Raw genomic sequence first — 20,221 nt, forward strand, 5'->3', positions numbered from 1 at the left:
TTTTTCCTGAAAAACATCTCAACTCTACATCCAACCTGAAAGGAAAAAACATAACAAGGCTAAACCACATAACCCTACAAGGTTACACACATTCACAACACACCACTCATTCAGATCACATACATGCCAGTCCTCACTCTCAACTCATCCATGCAACTGCCCACCACCATCAAAGGGTCATCACCCCGTGCCTGCGGCACCGGAGGACTCAAAAATCACCCTACCTGCAAAAACCCTGGCCTGAGCCCAACCTCCTTCCAAACTCCCCACAAACTACCCTTCCATTACACCAATGTTTCAACACACACCATCATCTCCACCATCCGTGCATTTTCAACCCTATACTTAGCTTTCACAGTGCCACATGTCATGGTCCAACCTCCATAGCAGCTATGTCACCTAAACGCAAGGTTCCTTCAAGCACCTCGTGCCCTGTCATCACCTGCAAAAATAACACACAAAGCTTTTTAATAGACACTTCATCCTTGCGAGAGAAGTCCTCCACCACTCCCCTACCCTGCTTCCCACCTATTCCAAAAATAACACATCCTCACAGTCAGTGTCCTCCATGGCACTTGAAAAAACAGAGCATCACAAACACAGAGCTGTCCCAAAGTTACTGATCACTCTGAGGCCCGTCACGCTGCTACTCAGACCTCAAGGCCTTGACCATTTCTAGAGACTTGCCACAAAGCATCCACATAAACAATATGAACCATTGCCCAGTTACTGTCTTACTCTATACTAGTTCACAGTCCACTTGCGATCCACTCAACTCCTTGCATGCAAAGAACCCAAAGTCATTAAGCCTTCTATGCTGTCTCTACAATGCTATACAATACACAGACAAACATAGAGCCATGCAATTTGCATGCAAATATGATGCCATACAAGGCAGTACTCTTATCTCAGTCAAGACAAAACAACTCGGAGCACTGCCATACCAGACAAAACGGGACAGGGCCAATGCAAGAGACTCTCAGATGACAGTCAGTACAAGTACAGACCAAAACACTACAAAACCAATACAGAACCAGAGAATGCAAGGCAGTCTCAGATGGCACTCAAGTACAGAGCACTGCAATACAAAACACAATGCAGGGCCATGCAAAGTCAGACAGTCTCAGATGGCAAAAAATGCAAGTACAGAGCAGTAGAACACAAACCAATATTGAGCAATACAATGCAAGATAGTCTCAGGTGACAGTCAATAAAAGCACAGAGCACTACAATGCCAGAAAAAACACAATAAAGGTCATACAGTGTGAGACAATCTCACATGACGGTCAATACAAATACAGAGCAAAACAACGCAAGACAGAGGCAAATACAAATCAATACAAAGCAAAAAAAACGCAAAGCACAGCAAAGCAATCTCATAGAGCCACCAGCCGCACCTTCCCTCCGACTCCACTCCCAGACCCACCTCCTTACGGCACTCCGCTGCCTTCCCCCGTCGCTCTGTGGCATGCATCTTGTCCCTCTGCATCTGAAAAAAAAAAACAACAAACATATCGAACAAGTCACCTGGATGCAGAGCAAGAGCTTAACAGCTCCAGAGGTCTCGATTCTATCTACAAAGACCATCTGGAGTCCAACTACTACAGCCTGCCATTTAAAAAAAAAAAAAAAACCCACACACCAACCAAAAAAAAAAACCAGGGCCAAACTTTAAGCCCATCACATGCAAGACTTAACACCTTAGTCAAATCCGCTTCACTGCCCCTCAACAGCCCCTGCCACATGGCTCCAATCGTCTCCGTAAAACACTATCAGCACGGCTGTCCACACAGCCCGCCGATGGCTACTCGACCAGAGATGACCATACAACCCTCGCCTAAACGGTCTCGGCACATCAACATTTCACCCGTAGACTCTTATCGCTGTTCCACCTACCCCTGACTCTACATCCCCGGGCAGAGCAGCTCCAAGCCAAACAGGCCCATGCGCAGAACCTCACCATGTGGAACAATACCAACAAGGTGATTCAAAGAGAGAAAATTCTTGGCAAGAAGAATGACCCCCAGACGGGAGGCGCCATCGGGCAAGATGACCTACGGGGCCACAACTGTGAGGCAAGGAGGCTCTACAGCAGACCCCGAGAACAGGAGTCGAACGGAACGGCCTGTTACAAGACAGCACTGTCAAAACCCAGACGATGGATGCGCCAGAAGCCTGGCATCGAGACCTAAGGACATCAGGATGCGGGGAAGAAGTCCCAGGCCGAGAAAACGGACGGCTAGAGAGCGGAGCTGCCGATGCAGCCTGAAAGAACGCCACAAAAGAGGACTGACCGGAACCTGCCGAGACCGATCCACACTTTAGAGCTCCGAACACAGGAAAAGCAGCACCCGATTGGCACCGGGCCAACGAGTACGGGCATTCGAGACTCTAGGGACAGTGCCCAAAGCGCATGCCGCGCTCCTCCGGTGCAAAGCGCGACAAGGACATTGAGACCCGAGGAAGGTCTAAGCACAGAAGACGGACTACACAAACTACACACCACCATGGACACAGGCTGGAACTGCCCTGCCCGGCACATGCTGGTCTCGTGCTGAAAAGCAACTGTTGTGGTTTCAGCCCAGCCGGTAACAAAGGACCACACAGCCTCTCGCTCACTCCTCCCGCCCCCCTCCGGTGGGATAGGGGGAAGACGGAGGAGAGAAAAGGAAAAAAAATGGAACCTCGAGGGTTGAGATAAGGGCAGTTTACTGGGACAACGCAAAAAAAGTTACAACAACAACAACAGTACTAATGAAAGAGTATACAAAAAAAAAAGTGATGCACAGTGCAACTGCTCACCCCCCGGGACCCAACGCTCCACCACTTCCCCCACCAAAAGGAGGGGGGGGGGGGGGGGAGAGAGAGAGAGGGCGCAAGAGAGCGCGAGAGCCCTCCCCCCTGGCCCACTCCCCATATATATACTGGGCATGATGTCACATGGTATGGAATAGCTCCTTGGCTAGTTCAGGTCAGCTGCCCCAGCTATGCCCCCCCACCTCCCAGGTTCCTGTAAAAATTAACTCTATCCCAGCTGAACCCAGGACATTATCCACCCCTTATTCTATACCATTTACATCATGCCCAGATCTTACATTTTCCAATCAACCACTACCACTTTCCTTGTCTTTATATATATATATATATACACACACGTATATGGACACCACCCCACACACACACATACAAATAGTATTCCCTTAGTCAATGGGTTATCCCTCCAATGTGTCCATCAATTTTATTTAGTCCATGACTTTGGGGCTCCATCTGTTGTAACACTTCTTCAGGATAAGAGAGATGGTGTGAGGTGTTGGGTTGTTGTATGCTGTCTCTGGAACTTCTGGCTGGTACATTTGATGCAACCCACACCCTTGGTCTGCAGGTCGAAGATGTTGATCTTGAGGAAATTGCTGGGCGCCAGTTCAAGTTCTATCACTGTTGTTCTTGGCTCAGTTTCAAAGTCCATTCTTCAGTCATTTGGGTAATTCTTACAGTAATACCCTTGATATGGCATATAGACACTATAGATACAATGACATACATTGGCAGGTTATTTGACAGGTAAATATCATACAGCCTAGTTCACTGGCTATTCTCTCCCAAAATCAAATCTCCCTGAGGTACACATCGAACTTCCCCATCCTTCTGCATCACCCACCAGGTGTACCCAGGTCCCTGAGCAAAAACAACCCCTTGGGTGGGTTTGTCTCTGCGTGAGGGAGGCCTAACCCAGACTGTCTTTCCTAACATACTCCTCATGTGCACTACAGGAACTTTATCCCCTTCTACAGTATGTGGAAGTCTTGGTTGGGCGGGGCCCGCCCGATTGGTGGATCCTCTAGTATTAACTAACCAGGTGGCTTTTGTTAAATGTGTATCCCAATGTTTGAAAGTTCCACCCCCCATTGCTCTCAATGTAGTTTTCAGCAGTCCATTGTATCGTTCGATTTTTCCGGAGGCTGGTGCGTGATAAGGGATGTGATATACCCACTCAATGCCATGTTCTTTGGCCCAGGTGTCTATGAGGTTGTTTCGGAAGTGAGTCCCGTTGTCTGACTCGATTCTTTCTGGGGTACCGTGTTGCCATAAGACTTTCTCTTCAAGGCCCAGGATAGTGTTCTGGGCAGTGGCGTGGGACACAGGATATGTTTCCAGCCATCCAGTGGTTGCTTCCACCATTGTAAGCACATGGCACTTGCCTTGGCGGGTTCGTGGGAGTGTGATATAGTCAATCTGCCAGGCCTCCCACTGTTTATATTTCAGCCATCGCCCTCCATACGACAGGGGTTTCAGCCGCTTGGCTTGCTTAATTGCAGCACATGTTTCACATTCATGGATAACCTGTGCGATAGTGTCCATGGTTAAGTCCACCCCTCGATCACGAGCCCATCTATATGTTGCATCTCTTCCCTGATGGCCCGAGGTATCATGGGCCCACTGAGCCATAAATAGCTCACCCCTATGTTGCCAGTCCAGGTCCACCTGAGACACTTCAATCTTGGCGGCCTGATCTGCCTGCTGGTTGTTTTGATGTTCTTCAGTAGCCCGACTCTTGGGTACATGAGCATCTACATGGCATACTTTTACCACTAGCTTCTCTATCCGAACAGCAATATCTTGCCACAGTGCGGCAGCCCGGATGAGTTTAACTCTGCACTGCCAATTGCTCTTCTTCCATTGCTGTAGCCACCCCCATAGGGCATTTGCCACCATCCATGAGTCGGTATAGAGATAGAGCACTGGCCACTTCTCTCTTTCAGCAATGTCTAACACTAGCTGGATGGCTTTCACCTCTGCAAACTGGCTCGATTCACCTTCTCCTTCAGCAGTTTCTGCGACTAGTCATGTAGGACTCCATACAGCAGCCTTCCACCTCCGATGTTTTCCCACAATGCGACAGGACCCATCAGTGAACAGAGCATATTGCCTCTCATTTTCTGGCAGTTTATTATACAGCAGGGCCTCTTCAGCCCGTGTCACCTCCTCCTCTGGCGACATTCCAAAATTTTTGCCTTCTGGCCAGTCCATGATCACTTTCACAATTCCTGGGCAACTGGGGTTTCCTATGCGAGCCCGTTGTGTGATCAGTGCGGCCCACTTACTCCACGTGGCATCAGTTGCATGATGTGTAGAGGAGACCTTCCCTTTGAACATCCAGCCCAGCACTGGCAGTAGGGGTGCTAAGAGGAGCTGTGTTTCAGTACCAACCACTTCTGAGGCGGCTCGAACTCCTTCATATGCTGCCAATATCTCTTTTTCAGTTGGAGTATAGCGAGCTTCGGATCCTCTGTATCCCCGACTCCAAAACCCCAGGGGTCGGCCTCGGGTCTCCCCAGGTGCTTTCTGCCAGAGGCTCCAGGTAGGGCCATTCTCCCCAGCTGCAGTGTAGAGCACATTTATAACATCTTGTCCTGCCCGGACTGGCCCAAGAGCTACTGCATGAACAATCTCCCACTTAATTTGTTCAAAAGCTTGTCGTTGCTCAGGCCCCCATTTAAAATCATTCTTCTTCCAGGTAACTTGGTAGAGAGGACTTACAATTTGACTGTAATTTGGAATATGCATTCTCCAAAAGCCCACAACACCTAAGAAAGCTTGTGTTTCCTTTTTATTAGTCAGTGGGGACATAGCTGCTATTTTGTTGATCACATCCATAGGGATCTGACAACGCCCGTCTTGCCATTTTACTCCTAAGAACTGGATCTCCTGTGCAGGTCCCTTGACCTTACTTTCTTTTATGGCAAAACCAGCCTTCAAAAGGATTTGGATTATTTTCTTCCCTTTCTCAAAAACTTCTTCTGCCATGTTGCCCCATACGATGATGTCATCAATGTATTGCAGGTGCTCTGGAGCTTCACCTTTTTCCAGTGCAGCCTGGATCAGTCCATGGCAAATAGTGGGGCTGTGTTTCCACCCCTGGGGCAGTCGATTCCAGGTGTACCGGACACCCCTCCAAGTGAAGGCAAACTGTGGCCTCCACTCCGCTGCCAAAGGAATGGAAAAAAATGCATTAGCAATGTCAATTGTGGCATACCACTTAGCTGCCTTTGATTCCAGTTCATATTGAAGCTCTAACATATCTGGCACAGCAGCACTCAGCAGTGGCGTGACTTCATTCAGCCCACGATAATCTACTGTTAGTCTCCATTCCCCATTAGATTTCCACACGGGCCATATGGGACTATTAAAGGGTGAGTGAGTCTTGCTGATCACTCCCTGACTCTCCAATCGGCAAATCAGCTTATGGATGGGGGATCAGGGAATCTCGGTTGGTGCGATATTGCCGCCAGTGCACCGTCGTGGTAGCAATTGGCACCTGTTGTTCTTCAACCTTCAGCAACCCCACAACCAAAGGGTCTTGAGAGAGACCAGGCAGGGTAGACAGCTGTTCAATCTCCTCCGTCTCCAATGCAGCTATACCAAAAGCCCAACGGTACCCTTTTGGGTCCTTGAAATACCCCCTCCTGAGATAATCTATACCAAGGATGCACAGGGCCTCTGGGCCAGTTGCAATGGGGTGTTTATGCCAGTCATTCCCGGTTAGACTCATTTCAGCTTCTAACACGGTTAGCTCTTGGGATCCCCCTGTCACACCAGAGATACAGATGGGTTCTGCCCCTTTATAACGTGATGGCATTAGGGTGCACTGTGCACCAGTGTCTACTAGAGCCTTATTTTCCTGTGGGTCTGATGTGCCAGGCCATCGAATCCACACTGTCCAGTAGACTCGGTTGTCCCTCTCCTCCACCTGGCTGGAGGCAGGGCCCCTCTAATCCTGGTTAGAATATTCGTTACTCACTTTTCGCACACGTGAATCAGAAGTCCCTTCAAGAGGATCAGAAATGTGATCAGCCCATCTACTGCATCTGGGGGACTGCTCACAGGAAACTGGAGCAGCAGTTTTCCAAGAAGAATCCTCTTTTCTGGTTGCTTTTTCTCGCAACTCCCGTACCCGTGCATCCAGGACTGAGGTAGGTTTTCCATCCCACTTCCTCATGTCCTCTCCATGGTCACGCAGGTAAAACCACAGGTTAGCCCGTCGTGTGTACTTTCTCTCTCCTCTCTCTTGGGCAGAGGAATGCTTACTCCCAATAGCTGCGATGCAGGCCTGTACAGGTGGGGAGGAAGACATATCCACTTTGAATTGCTGGAACTCTCGGGACAATTCCTCTACAGCCGAGACACAGGCCCGTAGGGAGGAAGAGAGACTTCCTTCGTATTGCCGGAGTTGGACAGCCAATTCATCCACCATTTGTCCATGGTCTTCTTTCCAGGACATTACTGCCAATGAGTTGGCATAGGTTGGTGGTGCACTTCGTAGAAACTTCTGCCACATGGGTTGTGTGCATTGGACATCATCTGGGTCTATGGGTGACTGCGCATTTTCTGGATCATTATAAATCACCTCCAGCACGGCTAATTCCCTCAGGTACTGGATGCCTCTCTCCATGGTGGTCCACTTGCCTTGGTGACATGTAACTTCATCCTTGAAGGGTATCTTTCCTTTACACCCAACAGAAGTCGCCTCCAGAGGCTGAGGACTTGTGTTTTTCTCCCAATCGCCTTGTCGATGCCCCCTTCCCTAGATAGAGATCCCAACTGCTTGGCTTCCTTACCCTCTAATTCCACACTACTAGCCCCATTATCCCAGCATCGGAGCAGCCAGGTAACAATGTGCTCACCTGGGTGGCGGCTAAAATCTTTTCGCATGTCATGCAACTCACTCAGGGATAGAGATCGGGTGATTATTTCAGGTTCTGCCTCTTCCTCCTGTTCTCATGATGACCCTGGTTCATCTTCATCTCTCACTGAGCGAACTGATTTCTTTGTGTGTTTCTTTTTCTGTACAGGGGCGACTGATACTGGCACAGGTTGGTTCTCTGGTTTAGCTGCAGTATCTGTCACTGGGGTTGGGGTAGCCGCGCTGCCTGTTGCCGGGGTTGGGGTAGCCACGGTGCCTGCTGTCCTGTTTTCCATCTTTTCCCCCTTTTCTCCCTGAGGGTGCTGCCTAATATCAAGCAGTGTTTGGTAGATACTGGCCAGGGCCCAGCACAGTGCAGCGAGTTGTACGTCTTTGGAACAGCCACAGCATTTTTCTTTCAAGTATTCTACCACTTCATGAGGGTTCTGTAGTTGTTCGGGAGTGAACTTCCAAGCCACTGGGGGTGAGAAGTTCTCTAGATACCTGCCCATATCCTCCCACATGCCATGCCACCCATGAATATCCAGCTTTGGGGCAGATCTATGGATGGTACTCTTAAAGAGCCTTTTTGTAGCCCTAAACAAGACCTGAAACATATTCAGGAGGCATAGCACTAACAGCACACTGGCTTGTGCATCCCAAGGATATTCAAAGTTCTCAAAAACTGTTGTAATTAGTCGGAAGGAGAGAAGGGAGGCGAACGGACAGGGGGAAGTATCCCCCCCTAACTTCCCCATGGATTGGCTGTAATTACCAATAAAATCCGATAGAAGGTGCCCAAAGTATGGAAATGATATCACTGCCTCATACAGATACCAGCTTAACCTCATGACCAGTGATGTAATCATTTCACAAGTCGACATTGCCCAGTACAGCAAAATGATAATCCCAATCACTCTCCCAGAGGTGAGAAACGTAACTACAGGCAATACATAGAGCATATAAGGACTTACAAAACGCCACCATGTAGACAAATTAATCAACATTGTGACTAACATCTATTTATCTAATATAAGGAATGCGTATGACAAATTTGTTTCAACACGCTCTAGCCAGATCTGTCGTTATCTCAACCCTTCGTGCCCCACGTTGGGCGCCAAAAAGGACTGTCGTGGTTTCAGCCCAGCCGGTAACAAAGGACCACGCAGCCGCTCGCTCACTCGTCCCACACCCTCCGGTGGGATAGGGGGAAGACGGAGGAGAGAAAAGGAAAAAAACTGGAACCTCGAGGGTTGAGATAAGGGCAGTTTACTGGGACAATGCAAAAAAAGTTACAACAACAACAACGGTACTAATGAAAGAGTATACAAAAAAAAGTGATGCACAGTGCAACTGCTCACCACCCGGGACCCGACGCTCCGCCACTTCCCCCACCAAAAGTCGAGAGAGAGAGCGCAGGAGAGCCCTCCCCCCCCCCGGCCCACTCCCCATATATATACTGGGCATGATGTCACATGGTATGGAATAGCTCCTTGGCTAGTTCAGGTCAGCTGCCCCGGCTATGCCCCCCCCACCTCCCAGGTTCCTGTAAAAATTAACTCTATCCCAGCTGAACCCAGGACAGCAACCCACTCCCTTTACCTGCCCAAAGGGGACTGTTCCTGAACAGCCCTGCCCTCCTACACTAACTTTAGAAACCCCTCCTCCTTGCAATGCTCAACTCAGTCCCTTCCTCCCAGCCTCTCCCCAGCCCTGGTCCCTTAACTTAGCTTTCAGAGGGCCAAGGGTCTGAATCCATCCTCAACAAAAACCAGAAGGGCTAACTGGGATGTTCCTGCAGTCACCAGGTTCCTGTTCATCATCTGCAAGAAAACAAAAGCATAAACCAACAAAACCAGAAAAGGCAGTAAGCATCCCATTAGCCAACATCAACTACTTTCCCAAATCCCCCCTTAATCACAAGCACCACCGTGTTACTCTTACCCACCTGTTCCAGAGTCGGACCCTGCGGCCATTGTCGCTTGTGGTACTGAAGATACCAGGAGGCACAAAATTAGCATGGCACTCGTGAGAAGTCACCGGTCTCACGCTCCTCCTCGCTAATCCACAGCTCACCTCAAATGCTCATCCAATTCCAAAGGTGTCCCACACAGCACCTGCAAAACAAAAGGTAAATGCTTAATGGAGCAGCCACGTAATACTCTGCTGTTCAACACCAATCCAGCCGACAACCGCCTCACGTTTTCAGACCACTCATCAGCATGCAGCTTCACAGGAGACCTTAGAGCAGCCTTACGGTACATAAAGGGTGCCTATAAGAAACCTGGAGTGAGACTTTTTACAAGGGTGTATAGCAATAGGACAAGGCAGTAATGGCTTTAATCTGAAAGAGGGTAGATTTAGTTTAGGTGCAAGGAAGAAGTTCCTCACTACGAGGGTGGTGAGGCACTGCAATGGGTTGCCCAGAGAAGTTGTGGACCCCCCCTCCCTAGAAGCATTCAAGGCCAGGTTGGATGGGGCTTTGAGGAACCTGGTCTAGCGGAAGGTGTCCCTACACATTGCGGGGGCGGTTGGAACTAGATGATCTTTATGGTGCCTTCCAACTCAAACCATTCTATGATTCTATGATATTCAAATCCAACTGCAAAAACTCACCTGAGAAAGGCTGATGAACCCTCCTTCCTTTCCCCACCAGACCCAAAACTTTAGAAACCCCTTTTCTTCTCCTCAACTGTCAGGAAAGCAACCCCACTGCTTCCTGGCATCTCCTGCCCACAATTTGCACCCCTGAACCCCCTTCAGTGGCTACTCCTCAGGAGATGCTCTTCTGAGCCACATCCCAAATTCTGTGGGCACCTCCTAACTTACAACTTCCCAGAGACACTGAGCTCTGCTATGTGCCCACAAAATAAAGTCAAGGCCCAAGGCTTATAATCTATGAGGGGCCTGCCACAAGCTGCAAAGGTTCAAGGGACAGCATTGCACTCTGTGGGCAGTGAGAAAAGGCGACGAAGCATCCCAGACCCTGAAAGACACTGTGCCTTAGGTCCCTGCTGCTTTCTCAAGAAATACTAAAACTCCATATACAGATGCATACAAGAGACTCGCCCTAACCCCTGCTAAACAATGTCACCATCAGTCCCGTTAAGAGAGATAACATCAGCAACTTACACAGCATATAGCAAAACTGGTGAAAAAAAACAAGGTTACGTTTTCAATGAAGTCAGGAATGCCAGGAAAACAGAAAGAATCGAGAATTCAGAAAAAAAAACACACCAATGCATACTATTAAACAATCTTTTGACCCCTGAACACTCAAAACAAAGTTACTGACCTGGGGAAAAAAAAAAGCTGCATACAGGTGTTACTTTCTACTACACGTGCTGCTGAACCTTGACTGGTCCTGAAGCTCTTGTTTAGACACTTCTGCTTCCCTAAATGTCAAAAAACCTCTTCCCAAAGGGCTGAGCCAGCTCAAAAGCTGCAAAGGACTCAAGGAAGAGCTGAGCACCAACACCAGAGAAACCCAGGAGCACAATGACCTCCCTCAGCAGAGGCTGTGGCTCATATGTCCTGTGGCCCTGCCCACCACCCTTCCCACAATCACCTGGAAAAGGGGAAGGGGCAAACTACCACAAGGGATAACAGCAGACACAGGAGCAGCTGTGAGTTCTCACCTGCCTCCAATTTACAGCAAGCAAAGCCCTGAACAGAGAAAGCAACACTTACTGGAAATGACAATACCTGCTCTTGTACTACAGCTACACCTATTGCATCAGCAACATGACTAGGTAGGGAATTAAACCTAATTCTTCTGGGGCACAGATAGAAAGAGATACATGTCCTACTAAGCTATGTAAGGAACTAGTACATTAAATGCAATAGCAATGTTGTTAGCAACATTGATGTGCTTTAGTTTCTTACAAAAAAACCCAAAATGCTCTGGGGTTATGCTTCATTTCTAGCAAGACCACACATACCACAACTTCTACCAGAACTACCTTCTGGATAGGATTGAATGACAAAGCAGAATTAGATCCCTTAAGAATCCCTTCTCAAAAATATCTCTGGTTGCAAAATAAGTTATTTACTGTGAATCACCAATGATTCAGACTGACCCTGACTGTGTCTCCAACTGACTCCCTTAACAGAGGTACAACAGTCCCAGAGGACAAAAGAAACTGAAAAAACACAGAACTACAGGGACACAGGGGGCAGGCAGCAGCCGTGCCCCCCACAAACTCGGGGGGGAACACCATGTTAAATGACAGGAAAAAATTAAAAACTAAGAATAGGGCTGTTAATAAACATGGTCATGGAAAGAAAACTTTGAAAGCAATGAGGTACAGGACAGACAGGAAAACATGGGACACCAAAACCAATAAAAGGAGACATAGAAGCGAAGTTTTAAAAGCCAAGGGGTTAAGAGATGAAAAGATTAAAACATAGGGACAGTGAACTAGAACAGAGACATAGAAATAAAATTTTCAAAAAAGTGGTGCTGAGGAAGGACAAGAAATAATTAAAAAAAAAACCACAGCAAAGGGGGAAAAAGTAGACATAGAACATTTTAAAAGCAATGGGGTTAGGGCAATAAAGGGGAAATTCATAAATAGGGACAGCAAACTATAATGGAGATGTAGAAAGAAAATTTTAGAAGTGATAGCACTAACAAAAGACAAGAAATCATTAAAAGGAAACGCAGTAAAATAAAGACAGCGAACAGGATAAAAGAAAATTTTAACAGCAACAGGGGTTAAGGAAATAAGGAGAAATTAAGAAATAGCAACAGCAAACTAATACAGACAAAGAAAAACTTTTAAAAGCAGCAGGGTACAAGACAGGAAAAAAAGTAGAGAGAGCAAACTGGATAAAAGTTGACAGAAAGAAAATTTCAGAAGCAACGGCATTAGGGAAAGATTAAAAAAAAGTAAAGAAAAGGATTCCAGGAGAAAGAGAGAAGAACAGAAAGAAAGTTTTAAAAGCTGTGGGGTAAGGGACCAACAGGAAAGAATTTTAAAGGGATAGGGAGCTTGATAAAAGGAGAAATGAAAATTTCAGGAGTAAGTAGAGAGACAAAACAAAAAATAGGGGCAACAAACTAAATCAACAGAGACATCAAAAGAAAACGTAAAAGCAACAGCATAGAAGAACAGAGAGGAAAAATTAAAAAGTAGGGAGAGCGAACTGGATAAAAGTTGACAGTACAGAAACTTTAAAAGCAACAGCATTGAGAACAGGGAGAAAAAAATAAGAAACAGGCTCAGCTAACTAAATAAATGAAGACATGGAAACAAAATTTAAGAAGTGATGAAGTAGACGACAGGCAGGAAGAAATAAAAAACACAGAGAGGGAACTGGATAAATGTAGACAGAGAGAGAAAATTCAGAAAGCAAGGGGGCACTGGCCATACAGGTAAGAAGTTAAATATCAGGAGAGGGAGCCAGACAGACAGCCCCAGGGAAAGCACATTGGAAGAGTGATAGGGTGCAGAGCAGAGGGACTCACTGAAAACAGACACAGGTTGCTGGGCAGAGGGAGACCTAGAAATGCAATTTTCACAAGCAACAGGGAAGAAGGCAGTGTGGGAAGAATGAGATGACAGCAGGTGGGGAGCCAGAAAGGGGGAAGCACAGAAAGGAAATGTAGAAGGTGATGGGGTACAGGGCAGCACTGGCAAGAGAGCAAAAAGCTTCAGGGAGCAGGACAGCCCAAAAGGGAGATGGAGGCAGGGACAGGCAGAGATCTGGAGAAGCACGGCAGCGACAGGCCCAGACGCACAACTCACCACAGCTCCCGGCCGTCAGCAGGAGACCCTCACCGCCCTGAGGCTCCTCTCTCTGCCCCTTCCTCCTCCCCAGTACCAGTTGTCTGACCCTCGCCTGCCCAGGAGCAGGCAGCGGGTGCCTCCATACTCCTCTCCCAGGAGGCTTCCCACAGGAGCTCCCTCTGGAACACAAACCTCACCAGCTGCACCTGGAGCTGCCCCAGCCCATCCCCACCCGCAGCCTTTTAAACCACCAGCCCAGCCCCATCATCACCTCATGGGCCCCACCTGGGCTGCCCCAGCCCACCCCACAGCCTCCAGCTGTGGGGAGCTGGGGCCATGGCCCCGGCCCCGGTCCTGGCCCCACAGCTCCTCACCCCCCCAGACCCTGCCCAGGGACTGCTAGACCCATCCAGGGGCACAGAGGGACAGAGAAATGTTTATTCATCCCGGCAGCAGCGCAGCCAGCAGTGCCCCAGGGCAGCAGGACAGAGGGAGGGAGGACGGATGCCAGAAGAGGTGGGGGAGGGAGCCGGAACGGGGTAAAATTAAACATAGGAAAAACTTTAAAAATACAGGTATGGTGCCAGATAGAGGCAATGTGGGAAAAACGTCAATGGTGACAGGGTACGGGGCGGCGTTGGCAGAAGAGCAAAAGGTTTGGGGAACTGGACAGATAGATGGGCAGGCAGAGAGGGAAACAGAGGCAAGGAGAGACCTGGAGACCTTCTGCAGACCTGCTGCGGTCACCGACCCCGCGCCTGCACTGTACGGGGCGGCTGTGAGGACCAGCCCAACTCCAGCCCAGCCAAAGCCAGGACCACTGCAGCCCGCGCCCCACTGCAGCAGCGTCCTGCTTGGTCCCACCTTGTGCCACACCACCAGCCACCACCTCCTGCCCATCCTGCAACAGCTGCGCAGCTATCGGTCCCTTCAGCTGCAGAAATTGTCTTTCCAACATCCATAAATTGTCCATCAAACATCTACCGTGGTCAGCCAGCCCATGGTTCAGGCTCCACCCATTGTGGTGGTCACCCAGGACAAGAGAGGCAATGTGGGGCCAGCTCCGGTGGGGGCACAGCAGCAAGTCCACAGCTTCCTGCAGCTCCTCCTCCTCCAGCAGCGTGGGTGGCTCCTGCAACGGCACGTCCTACCACTTGTGGAAGCGTGGGTTGTGGCACCTTCGAGGCATCTCCACTGCCGTGTCCATGCAGCATCATGGCACCAGGCCGTGGGGTTTGACATCGCAGCAAACTCCTCCCCTGGCCTCTTCTCGTGGGGGGGAGTTGTCCACGGGCCACCGGCCCATCAGGGTGTCCCTACCCTGGTGACCCCCCACGTGACACCCCCCCACGATGGCAGCAGCGGCGGTGGTTTAGGGATGGCGCTTCAAGTGGTTGCTGGAGCTGGGGCATGGTGAAGGGGGGGGGGGGGGCAGTTTGGAGGGGATTTGGGGCATCGCCCATCCCCCTGTGGCTACCCTGCGTACCTGTGGTGCTCCCCTGCCAGGAGTGCTGCTCCGTGGCCATCAGTCCACGCGCATCCACCAACAGTCAGCCCTGATGGTCCCTGCAACAGTCAGCCCCACGTCAGTTGTCCCCAAAGCCCCCCGAGAGTCATCCCTATGACAGTTGCCCCACGTCAGTCACCCAACAGCCACCCCTGTATCAGCTGCCCCTGCATCAGTCACCCCCATACATCACCCAACATTCATCCCCATGCTGGTCACCCCCATGTGTCCCCCAACAGTCACCCACCACTTCCCATGTCACCCCATCCCCCACGCTGCCGAGTGTTTGGCGTGCGGGTGATGGTGACACCCTGTCCCCCCCCCCGTCCATCCCCATCCCCCCGCAGTGCTGAGGGTGCTGGAGCCCTGGGGTGCTGCAGGGGCTGCTGTTCCTGGGGGGGCTGGGGCTGGCCCATGGGTCTGCTGCCCCCCCCCCCCCCCCAACTGCCTGCCCTTCCTCGCCGCCCCCAAGAATGCCCAAATGCCAGGGTCCCCCCGCTCACCCCCGCTCTCTGAGCCCACCAGGGAGGGGGCCCAATCCTGTGACCCGCAGCAGTGCCCCTCATCTATAAAGGCTCTGGCAGGCCAGTGACAGCATTTTGGGGGGAATCCAGGGAGGTCTGGGACTCGGCCCAAGGAGGTGCCAGCGCAGGGTGGAATGGAAACCGTTTATTGGTGACATGTGCTGGGAGCGCCAGGGCCTTACTGGGAGTGCTGGGACCCATACTGGGACCACTGTGATTGCACTGGAGGTGCACTGGGAGCCTTGGGGCCTATACTGGGATTGTACTCAGACAGCTGCAGCCCAAGCTGGCATTGTAGTGGGAGCACTGGGCCCGTACTGGGAACACTGGAGCTCCTAATGGGAACATTGGGGCTCATACTGGAATCTAACTGTAGCTCAGATTGGCATCATACTGGGGGCACTGCTGCTACACTGGGAGTTCTGGGGTCCATACTGGGATCAGACTCAGACAGCTGTGGCTCAGAATGGCATCATACTGGGAGCACTGGGCCCATACTGGGATCATGCTTGAAGAGCTGCGGCTCAGGCTGGCATTGTACTGGGAGTGCTGGGACGATACTGGGACAGTGGTGGGCGGTGCTGGGCCATACTGGTGCGCTCAGGGGCCAGGGGGGTCCCCGTTGCCCTCCTGCAGCAGCAGCACCAGCCCCAGCCCCTCTGTCAGCACCTCCAGGAATTCCAGGTCTGAGCCACATCAAGGGCCTGACCCACAAGTGCCCCCACTGCCCCCTAACTGCCCCCCAGTTCCCCCCAGCTGCCCCCCAACTGCCCCCCTGTCTCCCAGCCACTCCATAACTGCCCTCCATTCCCCCCGACCTGCCCCCAATTCCCCTGACATGTAAGTTCCCCCCACTCACCCCCTAATTCCCCCCACTGACCCATTTTGCCCCAGTTTTCCCCATGTTTGGCCCATTTTCAGTGTTTTGCCCCATTCTGCCCAGTTTTGTCCCATTTCTCCCATTTCTGTCCTGGTTTTACCCCAACTTACCTGGTTCTGTGGTTTTGCCTAGTTTTCACAGACTCTGTGTTTTGCCCTTTTGGCCTCAGTTTGCCCATTTTGCCTTTCTTGCCCTGGTTTTGTGTCCCACTTTACCCAGATCCCCCATTTTTCTCTTTTTTCCCCCTTTTTTGCTCCCGTCTTCTCCCCATTTTGCCATTTTCCTCCCAATGTTGCCCCAATTTCCACTGTTTGTGCCCCATCCTCCACTCTTCCCTTGCTTCCTGTTTCTGGTTTGCCCTTTTTTCCTTGTTTTTCCCCATTTTTTGCCCCATTTTCATCATGTCCTTCTGTTCCCCTATGTGCTGTTTCTCCCCATTTTCCCTATTTCCCCACTTTTCCCCCATTTCCCCACTTTGCCCTCTTACCCCCGTTTTTCCCCATTTTTCCACATTTTCCTTTTCCCCCATTTCTCCTGTCTCTCCATTTTTCCCCATTTGACCCATTTTTTCCCCATATCCCCCATTTCTCCTCCATTTTTTTTCCTTGGTTTTCTCCATTTCTCCCCACTTTTTTATGCTTCTCCCCAGCTTCCCCATTTTTCCCCCATTTCCCCAATCTTCCCATTTCTCCCCAGTTTCCCCATCTTTGCCCCATTTTCCCCTGGGTGTTCCCCCCCCCCCTTTTCTCTTTTTTTCCCATGTTTTTTCCCTTCCCCCCCCCCCTCCCCCACAGGATACTATTGTCAGGGGGCTGGGGGGCAGCAGGGCAGGCAGGTCCAGCAGCAGCAGCCCGGCCCCCCCCAAGCGCCGCCTCACTGCCTCGTTCAGCTGCTCTGCCACGTGCATGCGCCACACGTTCCCCCTCCCCCGCAACCACCAGTGCACACCAGTATGCACCAGTGCCCCCCAACATCCCGCCCCGCCTCCTAGCACTGCCCCCCACCTCCCAATACAGCCCGCAGCCCCAAATCCCTCCCTCCCAGTATAACCCAGTGCCTCCCAGTGAGTCCCAGTATGGCCCAGACCCTCCCCATGACTTCCAGCATGGCCCACAGCCTCACACCAGTATGGTCCAGTGCCCTCCCCATGACTCCCAGTATGATCCACAGCCCCCCAGTGCCTCCCAGTATGGCCCAGAGCACCATCCCAGTAACACCCAGTGCCTCCCAGTCCCCTCAGTGGCACTCACAGGCTGGGGCCCCAGCGGGGGGGTGCCTTCCTCCTCCTCCCCCACACTGGGGGCCTGTGACAGGGTGGGGCCCCCTTGTGACATCATTGGCAGTCCCATACAATGTCACACCTCATGAGAGCACCCCTGCTGTGGCATGTCATCGTGTGTCACCATGTATCATGTCACCATGTATCGTGTCCCGCCTCCCCACCGGGTGTCTAAACGTGGGACACCGGGCCCCAGGTGCCCGCCCCCTCCCTAGGTGTGATGTCATGCAATGTTGTGTGATGTCATGCCCCATGACATCACCCCTGTTGCAGTGTGTCCTCTGTGTGTGTGTGTGTCCCTGGGGCTGGGCCATTTGGCAACCCTGCGTCCCCACCTCTCCCAGGTGTGATGTCACATGATGTCGTGTGACGTCACCTGTGCTTGCCGCATCTGGCGCAGCATCTGGGAGCGCTGCTCCATCATCAGTGTCTGCTCGTAGGTGTACACCGAGACGTTGCTGTTGTGCTGTGGGAGGGGACCCAGGCGTTTTGTGGGGAACCCAGGCATCCAGGATAGGGGACCCAGGCGTCCAGGTCTCACCAGCTCGACGACACGGGTCTGGGCGGGCAGACAACGGCTGCCGCGGGCGCAGGCTGTTGTTCTCCGGCAGCACCGCTGCGAACAGCTGCACCCGGCACCCCCGCCAGGCCTGGGGTGCCCCACGGACGGCCTCAGCAGGGGCGACCCATGGTGCCCCAGTGACCCATAGCGCACGTCCCACAGCGACACGGAGCCCCCACAGCACCCGTCCCACTGCACCCTGGAGTCCCCCCAGCACCCACCCCTGCCCCCCAGCACCCCCCAGCCCCCCCAGCACCCATTGCTCCCAATGGCACCCACCCGACTCACAGCACCCCCAGCACCCACCCCTGCCCCCAGTACCCCCTAACCCCCCCTCCCCTGCCCTGTAGTACCATAGCCCCCCAGCACCCCCTAGACCCCCAGCACCCACACTGGCAGCTCAGCACCCCATAGCCCCCCCCAGCCCCACATACGGGGTGCTGTCACAGCAGCAGGGGCAAGAGGGTGAGCAGGCGCCCGTCGCCCACCACCCACCAGACGTCCAGGGTGCCCCCACCCGCTGAGGCCCCTTGGCCACCAGCAGTGCCCGGCCCCTGCCACCAGCAGCAGCTCTGGGAGGACAGTGGCGGGGGGCTGGGGGGCACAGCTCCCCGTGGCCCCACTGCTGGGGGGGAGGTGCCAGTCCCCCAGGACCCCTGTCCCCCCCGTGTCCCCACATCCGCGTCCCACCTTGTCCTCCTGTGTCCCCTCATGTCCACGTGCCCCCCATCCCCTCCTGCCCCCATGTCCCCCAAGTGCCCCTGTCCTTCCATCTCCCCCCTGTTCTCCAGTGTCCCCGCCGCGTCTCCTCACATCCCCTCCTGCCCCCATGCCCCCCTGTCCCGTCCTGCCCCCCATGTCGCTCATCCCCTCCTGCCCCCCACGCCCCCCGCCCCGTGCCCCCGCCCCGACGACTCCGCGGGCAGCGGCGGGGTCCTGCCGCCGGCGCCAGCCCGCGGGAGCGGCGTTGGGCCGCCGGGCCGCAGCCCCGCACCAGCGCCGCCAGCCCCGGCCCCTGGGGGGTCGCCTCCCCGCAGGGAGCGTCCGGGACGGGCGGGAGCGTCGTCGGCCCGTCGCCGACAGGCCGCTCCGGGCGGCGGGGAGCCCGCCGCAGCCCCGGCGGTGCCGGTCCGCCCTCCGGCCCCGGCCCCGGCCCCGGCCCGGCCTCCGCGAGGGCGTTTCTCGGCGGCTCGGGGCCTCCCGCGCCGGTACCCCGCTTCTGCCTGCGGGCCCGGGCCCGGGGCGGTGCTCGGTGGGTGTCGCGCGGGGCGGCGGCAGATGGCGGCGGGGGGGGCCGCTCCCGTTGGCGTAACGGAGCCTCTCGCCCGTGGAAGCCGCGATCGCGGTCTCGGCGCCGCGGCTGCCGCCGGCCGAGCGGTCAGGGCTCCCGGCCGCAGCAGCCGCCGCCGGCGCTGGGCAGGCCGCGGGCTCCGCCGCCTCGCCGCGCCAGGGGCGGCCGTCCCGCCCGAGCAGCCGGGCTGAACGGCGTGCCGGCGGCGAAGGCGGCGGGTGAGCGCCCGGCCCCGGCCCGGGGCGGGGGCGGGGGCGGGGGGCGAGGCGGGAGGAGAGGGCCAGGGCCGCTCCGGGCACGGTGTGGCCTGAGGAGCTGGGAGCCGAGCGAGCAGCGCCGTAACCGCCGCGGCGGCGGCAGCGGGGTGTCCCGGCAGGCGGGTGCCCCCGGTGCGCGGTCTGCTGCTGCTCCGGGCTGGCAGATCTCTGTCGGGCTGCTGCTGCTGCTGCTGCTGCTCGGGCATCCCTGCTGTCCCCGAGTCCGGCGGAGGCACTAGCCGTGCCCGGTCAGCGGTCTAAACGTTTTTAAAACGCAGCGTGACCGTGCGCTGAATCGGCACTGGGCTTGCTTTTATTTCAGCTCCGCTTGGAAGGAATCGATACCTGGGGGGGGGGAGGTTTAACTGTCACTTCACTACTAAGTGGGATTAGCTAGTGCCTGTGATCTATTTTTCTTTTTAATACTAACTAGAGTTGTTTCTCTACAGGTGTTAATCCCAGTTGGTGCTCTGTTATTTTGTATTTTGCTGCTTGTAATTTTAAAAGT

General features: G+C 53.3%; 2 long non-coding RNA genes across 2 annotated transcripts; both read right to left on the reverse strand.

Annotated features, from left to right (window-relative positions):
• Window positions 1-5: 5 nt before the first annotated feature.
• LOC115338491 lies at window positions 6-2,010 on the reverse strand. Its single transcript, XR_003922416.2, has 2 exons — window positions 1,427-2,010; window positions 6-442 (listed from the first exon to the last, which is right to left on the reverse strand). It is a non-coding gene; the product is annotated as an uncharacterized LOC115338491 (long non-coding RNA).
• Window positions 2,011-13,831: 11,821 nt separating this feature from the next.
• Window positions 13,832-15,055, reverse strand: LOC115338493. The gene is made up of 2 exons (XR_003922417.1): window positions 14,900-15,055; window positions 13,832-14,545 (listed from the first exon to the last, which is right to left on the reverse strand). It is a non-coding gene; the product is annotated as an uncharacterized LOC115338493 (long non-coding RNA).
• Window positions 15,056-20,221: the final 5,166 nt, after the last annotated feature.

Source organism: Aquila chrysaetos, unplaced genomic scaffold (genome assembly GCF_900496995.4).
Source record: "Aquila chrysaetos chrysaetos unplaced genomic scaffold, bAquChr1.4, whole genome shotgun sequence".
In the NCBI taxonomy this organism is placed as follows: domain Eukaryota; kingdom Metazoa; phylum Chordata; class Aves; order Accipitriformes; family Accipitridae; genus Aquila; species Aquila chrysaetos.